We start from the raw sequence: 8,646 nt of genomic DNA, 5'->3' as shown, positions 1-8,646 counted from the left end.
CTGGGCATTACGGCCCATATCAGCTACATCTTAGACTGCAAGCTACTTCTGGAAGAAGCTTTTCTGGAAGAGTTGGGGAGATTCCTGAATCTGCACCGTCCTTTGTGGGTGGTGAATCTGAGGAACTGTCCCGGATTGAAGTGTCATTAGAGGAGGTTTTGGAACAAATAGAAAAACTTAATGTTAACAAATCTCCGGGACCAGATGGCATTCATCCAAGGGTTCTAAAAGAACTCAAATGGGAAATTGCTGAGCTATTATCTGTAGTTTGTAACCTATCCTTTAAATCGGCTTCCGTACCTAATGACTGGAAGGTAGCCAACGTGACACCAATATTTAAAAAGGGCTCTAGAGGCAATCCTGGCAATTACAGACCGGTAAGTCTAACTTCAGTACTGGGCAAATTAGTCAAAACAATAGTAAAGAATAAAATTGTGAAACATGTAGAAGAACATAATTTGTTGGACAAAAGTCAACATGGTTTCTATAAAGGGAAATCTGTCAGCCGACGGTCAGGGCAGTGAGTCCATTATGACCGGCTGAAGTTCTTTTAAATTGTGCTTGGTTCTGTTACAGCAACTGAAGGAGTCAGGTTAAAGCTTAAACAGTTACTATTTTATTGTTACAGGGTAAACTTAGTTGTTAAATGCTACTGCTGTGTTACAGATAACACAGCCACTACAAAGGACAGGACAGAAATTACACTAATAAGTCACTTACAGGTACCATGAAACCCTTTTGGTTCTCTGAGCTCTTATTAAATGCATGCAAAATAGACACCTAGCAGGTATACATTCTCACCCCTGCGTTCCAGACTTGGCGTGGACAGCGTCTTTCTCTCAATCCCTCGGGAAGAAGTAGGGCGAGGTTGGGCGTCCCACAGACCTCAGGAGACAATCAATACCTGCCAGCAGGTGTAGATGATTGGAGCTCAAATGGGGTGGACTACTGAACCTCTTTTTATACTCCTTGGGTCATGTAGGCTTCTTCCTGGGCTCAAGTGGCCAATTAGGAAAAATGGCTTTGAATGCCAAGTTTCCCACGAAGGGTGCAAAGCATAATTTACACCTGGGAAAATGCAGACAATGGGCACCTCTGGTATGTGATGGGCGAAGATTCCTCTCCTGGGACAGTGCAGGCGTGTCAATTACTGGTACTAGCCATCAGGGCGACGGGAGGCCCCGGGTCGTCAGCTAGCCCATTTACTGTCTGGTTTCTGTTTATGGTAGAATCAGGGACAGGCAGCACACCTGCGTTCCCAGGGCATCAAAGGCTGACTGCCTTTCTCCTGCTCTCTGGGGGGGGGGGGGGGAACAAGATGGGGTTTGTGGAAAACCAAGATGGGGTTTGTGTCTGGCTACAAAATCCTGTCTTACTAATCTATTAGAGTTCTTTGAAGGGGTTAACAAGCATGCGGATAAGGGAGATCCAGTAGATATAGTATACTTGGATTTTCAGAAAGCCTTTGACAAGGTCCCTCACCAAAGGCTCTTGTGTAAATTACATGGCCATGGGATAAGAGGGAAGGTCCTTTCTTGGATTGCGAACTGCTTAAAAGACAGGAAACAAAGGGTAGGAATAAATGGCAAATTTTCAGATTGGAGAGGGGTAACTAGTGGTGTCCCCCAAGGGTCAGTCCTGGGACCAATCCTTTTCAACTTATTCATAAATGATCTGGAGAAAGAGGTAAGCAGTGAGGTAGTAAAGTTTGCAGATGATACAAAACTGTTTAGGATAGTCAAGACAGAAGCAGACTGTGAGGGACTCCAAGATGATCTCATCAAACTCAGTGATTGGGCAGCAAAATGGCAAATGAAATTTAATGTGGATAAGTGTAAAGTAATTCACATTGGGAAAAATAACCCCAACTATACGTACAGTATGATGGGGGATAATTTGGCTACGACAAATCAGGAAAGGGATCTTGGAGTTATCGTGGACAGTTCTCTGAAAACTTCCACGCAGGGTGCAGCAGCGGTCAAAAAGGCAAATAGGATGCTAGGAATTATTAGGAAAGGGATAGAAAATAAGACCCAGAATATCTTACTGCCCCTGTATAAAACTATGGTACGCCCACATCTTGAATACTGTGTAAAGATGTGGTCTCCTCACCTCAAAAAATATATTTTGGCCTTGAAAGGGTTCAGAAAAGGGCAACTAAAATGATTATGGGTTTGGAACGGGTCCAATATGAGGAGAGGTTAAAGCAACTGGGACTTTTCAGTTTAGAAAAAAGGAGACTGAGGGGGGATATGATAGAGGTCTATAAAATCATGAGTGGTGTAGAGAGGGCCGATAAAGAAAAGTTATTTATTAGTTCCCTAAATAGAAGAACTAGAGGTCACCAAATGAAATTAATGGGTAGCAGGTTTAAAACGAATAAAAGAAAGTTCTTCTGCACACAGCGTGTAGTCAACATGTGGAACTCCTTGCCAGAGGAGGCTGTGAAGGCTAGGACTATAATAGAGTTTAAAGAGAAGCTAGATAATTTCATGGAGGTTAGGTCCATAAAAGGCTATTAGCCAGGGGATAAAATGGTGTCCTTGGCCTCTGTTTGTCAGAGGCTGGAGAGAGATGGCAGGAGACAAATCGCTTGATCATTGTCTTCGGTCCATCCTTTCTGGGGCACCTGGTGTTGGCCACTGTTGGTAGACAGGATACTGGGCTAGATGGACCTTTGGTCTGACCCAGTACGGCCATTCTTACGTTCTTATGTTCTTATGTAAGAGTACTTCCTAAAAAACTTCTTCCTGATTGGACACTATCTCTTATTTAAGCTGTGATTACTATGGATGGAGTGGCCACCAGGGCACCTGTGCTTTTTCCTCTTTCCTCTTCTTTCGAAAGAACTCCCTCTTCCCCGTCCATACACAACTTTTTCTGAAAGAGCTCTTTTGGAAAAAGGTTATTTTCCTCATAGAAAGAGGTTTACTGATGTCAGAAAAACCTCTCTGTTCCTCCAAATTTTTTTTTGAAAGAACTCGATTGCAGTGTGGATGTAAGTGATGTTTTTTTGGAAAACTCTGTAGCGTAGACATAGCCCCCCCCATCCCAAGGAAAGCCCCCTCATTCTGAGGAGAGAATGGGGGACAGTTAGATGCTGGGAACAGTCTGCAGGGCAGGAGAACATCTGGAGACCAGGCCTGGACCCCAGAGTCTCGCTCCCCCCAGACCAGCTGCAGGCCAGGGGGGAGCAGTCAGAGGCGAAAACTAACTCCCATAGTCTCACACCCACCCCAGACCAGCTGCAGGGTGGTGGTGGGGGGGGGGGGCAACTTGAAACTGGGGCCAGCGCTTAGAGTTCTGGTCCCCTTTGCACAATCTGGAGGCTGGGCCTAGCCCCCCAGCCTAGGTCCCCCAGCTCTGAGGGAGGACTTGCCAGCCAGGGAATGCAGCCCCAATCCCCAGGGAGAAGTCACCAGCTGGGAAGAGTAGCCCAATCCCCAGGGAGGACCTGCTGCTGGAGCACCTGCAGTGCCATCCTTGCTGCCACGGGTGGCCCTAGTAAGCTCCCAGCCTCTAATCCTGAATCCCCTGCCCTGCGGCCTGGATTTCCTACGCCCCTTACCGGAGCCATCCCCTACCCACCCCCGCACCCAAACCCCTGCCCTGTGTCCCCCACACCAAATCCTTTGCCCCAAGCCTTCCACCCCTTGACTGCCCCCATACCACACACCCTCTGTCCTGTACAATCATTTAAATAAAGCATGTACATTTTCCTTTTAATTAAAAAAAAGAGAATCAAACCTTACTACACTTAAGGACCCAACCAATGCTGGGTGCATTTGCTAGTTATAAATACTACAGTGAGAAAAGCAAAAATGAGATCACTACAGATTCATAATTATAGGACAAGGCAGCATGGGAGAGGGAAGAAATCAACTACTGGTAGGATGAGAAAGTGATGAAACTGACTGAATTTGAATTCAGTTAGGGTATGTCTACACTATAGCGTTAATTCGAGTTAACTTAATTCGAAATAGTTCATTCGAATTAAGCTAATTTGAAATAACGCATCTATACACAAAACCTATTTCAAAATAGTGTTTTGCTATTTTGAAATAGCACGTCCGCACTGAGAGGACCCTGAACTGAAGTTAAGGCTGGCTGGAACCAGTGCCGGCAGGGCATCAGGTTAGGACTTAGTGTGTGGGGCTGCTGCCTGAGGCTAAATGAGCTCCGTGCTTAAAAGGACCCAACCCCCACTCCAGACAGACAGTTCCCAGGGTTCCCCGCTTGCTTGTCTACCTTGATGAGGGACAGCAAAGCAGTCCTGTCTTGGACTTCCCTGAGTGCCCACACTGGGGACACCTCAGCACTCAGCCACATGGAGCCAGAGCTGCCCCTGGGCACGCCAGTGCATCTCGTGGGGTCGTTGTCATCAGCCTGACTGCACTTACTGCAGGCTGCCATCCGGGGGAGTCCATCAGGGGGCTGTCAGGATCTAGGAGGCCCTGCAGGAGAACGTCCACCCCGAGGAGCCCTCAGAGCCACCCCGGTCCTCCCCACCAGAGGCTCATGCCCCATTCCTCCCTCACGTCCTTCCACTTACCCCTCCCTAGCCCCCCTTCCTGATGTCAAATAAAAGACACATTCTTTCACAAACACGAACTGTCTTTATTTAACAAAACTGGAGAGGGGAAACTGGGGAAAGGAGGTGGGAGACAGGAGGAGAGAGGGTGGGAGCAGCTGCCTATGGCGCCAATCAATGGGGGGGTGCCTGATGGCAGCTGTAAGGGGCACACGGCATCCCTTACAGCTGCCATCAGGTGTCACGCACCCGGCTCCCGCAGCGTCATCCCACCCGCATACCCACGGCGCCGGCCAGCAACACCCTTCCCCCCACAGCCACAGGGCCCTACTCGGCCCGGGGCATGCACCAGCAGTGACAGCCGGGCCAAACTGGGCCGCGCTTGCACCATGCACACCGGGGGCAGGTGTTCGCACCCTAGCGGGGCGGGCCTGCTCCCCACGGGTGGGCCTGCGCATGCGCCGTGCGCCTGGGGGCAGCGCCGCACGCCTGTGCCTGGGGCACCAGAATGCCTCGGGCTGGCCCTGGGTGGAAGAAGGGAGGGGGAAAACTGGGAAGAGGGAGCTGGAAGAGGGAAGCAAGGGGAGGAAGGGTGAGGGGAAGTTCAGCGCTCAGGGGTGGGGGGGGGGGTCTCGTTGGGCCACATGTCTCCCAGCATGGCGGGTGCAGGGGCCTCAGCATCCCCAGGAGGATGGGGAGGAGGGTGTGGAGGTTGAGGTGGGGGATGTGGCGATTGAGGAGGAGGGTGAGGAGGGAGAGGTGGAAGCGGGGGCAGGAGTGGGAAGAGGAACAGTAGCTGGGGGTACAGCAGGCGCTGGAGTGGCACGGGGCAGCACGCTCTGCAGCAGGGCCTGCAGGTTTGCGCACATGGCACGGTCCTGGGCAAGCTGCTCCCAGCGGAGCTGCAGGTCCTCCTGCACCCAGCCCTGGATGGTGTGGTGCAGGGCTCGCAGGGCCCCCAGGTGCTGCTCTCTGTACCCCTGCCGTGTTGCAGTGGTCCTGTGGAGCCCTCGGGTGCGGGAGCATGTCCCAGGCAGGGTGGTGCTCCCTGCACATGCAGCTGGTGTGGCTGTGGAAAAAGAAGGGAAGTGGTCAGTTCTACCTGGGGACGCAGTGGATGATGCCCAGCGCCCCTTGCGAGTACAACCATGCCCTGCACCGTCAGAGTTGACATGCTTGCACAGAGGCCATGGTCGGGATGTCTGGCTCTCCCCGGGAGTGGGAGCTGCCCCAAAACCGCACCCATGCCCCTGGGCCGTGTATAGTGCAGCCGGGGCAGAGATGTCCCCTGCCTCTGTGTAGAGGGGGCGTGTGAAGGGAAGGCATCCTGCTGGGTCCCGCCCCGGGGTCGGGAGTGTGTCAGGTCTCTTCACACACGAGTGGCTATCGGGCCATGGCCACTATGTGGCACGCAGGTGGAGCCACCTGCCCAAAGGTGGCATGGCACGTGCCCACACATGAACAGGTGGCTGCACGATCCGTGGGAGGCATGGCCCATGCACGTGGTCCCTGGTCTCTCTCCCTGCCCTCCCCCCCGGGTAGGGGACAGTGATGGCACTTACCTGGTGTGTCCTCCCCTGATGACTCTGCTGACTCCAGTACCAGGACAGCTCGGGGGTCCTGCTGGCGTGGCACCCTCCGTCGTGGCCCCTGTGCCGCGCCTGGGTCAGGGCGCTCTGGTCCCGGCTCGCTGCCCCACGGGGTGGCGTGGACCGTCTTGCCCCCCAGGATGCAGTCAAGAGTGGGGAAGTAGGGGCAGGTGTCAGCCCCTGCTGCGGCGCCGCCCCTGGTGGCCCTGGCAAGCCCCTGCCGCAGCTCTTTAATTTTCAGGCACACCTGCTCCTGGGTGCACCTGTGGCCTTTCTGGGCCATGGTGGCCGCTACGTGGCCATAGACAGCCGCGTTCCTCCACCTGGTATGAAGATCATGGACATTGGGGGCCTCCCCCCAAACCTCTATGAGGTCCATGATCTCCACACCAGTCCAGGCGGGCACGCAGTGCCTACAGCCCCTGGCTGGCCCCTGGGTGCTGGGACACTGGGCTGGGGACGGCTGGCTGGCACTGGCTGCCTGTCTCATTATGGGACCCTGGGTCAGGGGTAGAGACTGCTGGCATGCCTGGCTCTGGCACATACCATCTGGCCAGAGTCTACCCCTTTAAGGGCTCCGGGGCTGGGGGAGAGGAGAGGAGTTTTCCTGGTTTGGCTCAAAGCGGCCACCAGGGGAAACTGGGAAGTGCTGGAGGCCAGCTAATTCGAATTAAGTGTCTACACAGCACTTATTTTGAATTTGCCATTAGAATGAGGTTTACCAAATTCGAATTAAGCGCTCCGCTATTTCGAATTAAATTTGAAATAGCAGTTTGCATGTATAGACGCTATTGAAGTTAATTCGAAATAACGGCTGTTATTTCGAATTCACATTGCAGTGTAGACATACCCTTAATGATAACTGGGAATTGAGGGACATGGAGAAGAGAAAGAAAGCATAAAAGACTTTAAAATGGTCCTGAAGACATGAGTTAGATCAGTAGTATAAAATGCAAACTAAAGGTTATGGAAATTTTAAGCAGCATATCCATTAATCACCATGGCACCATGACAGAGGAGATCATTTTGTCATGTTTGTCCAAAGAAAGCACTCAATCTTGCAAATGCTCTGTGCTCAGAACTCCTATTCAAGACAGTTGAAATCACATATCCAAAAACAGGATTATAAGAAATGTAGACTCAGAAGTGTGAACCTGATTCAAAGCCAACTGAAGTGCAAGTCCATAAAAAGGAAGAGAGGTTTACTTTATCCGCTCTCTTTCTCTCTCTCTCTTCCCTCTGTTTTTTTATATATTGTTTTGGGAATTTACTGAGCAATCTTGCTTATATTAATTTGACAGAGATCCAGAGGCCCTTACGGACTGAATGACACATACATAAAACATTATTTATTTCTTAATGTTTATTAATTAAAATGAAAAGCAAAGGAGGAATATTGCTGAACAAGGTAAAACAGAAATGTTGCAGTCTTTGACAGGACTTCTGTAAATATTGCTATCTACTTGTGTGGTCTATTTATTTGCATATTGCTGTACTGTAAAATGCTGTACTGGATAAAAGGTGTTGAGAAATGTACTAATTTTATTTGTTCATGGTTCAAGATACAGCCATATCTCAAGGTTGCTTTTTTATGTTTAATTATAAACTACATTTTGACTAAATTGTAAAAGTTTAATAGAAATGTCAATATGTTATCATGATGATTTATAATAAAATAATTAAAATAAAACAAATGTAATTGTCCTGAATAAGTGGCTCAAATAATTCTGAAAGTTAAAATATCTATCATATTATATAAGTGAATCAAATAGCAAATTCTTGATTAGAATCAAAGATTTCATTGCCAGTGGTATTTGTCTACTATTTCTCTCCCTTCCCCCACTTCATATTGTGATTCTTAAAGATCATGCTTTGACCAGGAGGGTGGGCTAGATGGCCTCTTGAGGTCTCTTCTAACCTGAATCTTCTATGATTTATGTGCCTGAATAGCTGGCTGGTCATAGTTAAACTTATTATTGATGCTCTAGATCTACTTTTCTTTCATTTGAAAAATAAACATTTTAAATATAAATACCTATTCAAGGTAATTTTGCATAAATAATATTTGATATCACTGGGTGCTCAATACCTTTGAAGAAAACCAGTGCATCTTTATTTAGGTACCAAAATTTAGGCATCAGGTTTTACAGTATTCTTAACTTCTATGGGACAAGATTTCAGGTACTGTAAGTAGTCATCCATTGACTTCAGTTGAGTGAATGTCATTTCCAAGTTAATCACCTTTGATTTCAATAGCAGCATGACACTTGACGCTAGCTGAGACCTCTTCTCACCTCTCATTTTTGTGCCATTCACTAAGCAACAGTAGAAGAAGGGGAGAACAAAAGGGCAGAAAAAGGTGCGAATGGAGTGGTGATGAACTACAAAGGAGGAGAATAGTGATAGAAATGTAGCCGTGTTAGTCTGGGGTAGTTGAAGCAAAATGCAGGACACCTTAGAGAAATTGTAAGGCAATTTCTTAGGGAAAAAAACAACAAATGATCTAGTAGCACTTTATAGACTAAC

The sequence above is a fragment of the Pelodiscus sinensis genome, chromosome 10 (genome assembly GCF_049634645.1).
Source record: "Pelodiscus sinensis isolate JC-2024 chromosome 10, ASM4963464v1, whole genome shotgun sequence".
In the NCBI taxonomy this organism is placed as follows: domain Eukaryota; kingdom Metazoa; phylum Chordata; order Testudines; family Trionychidae; genus Pelodiscus; species Pelodiscus sinensis.
This window is presented reverse-complemented; position numbering follows the sequence as displayed.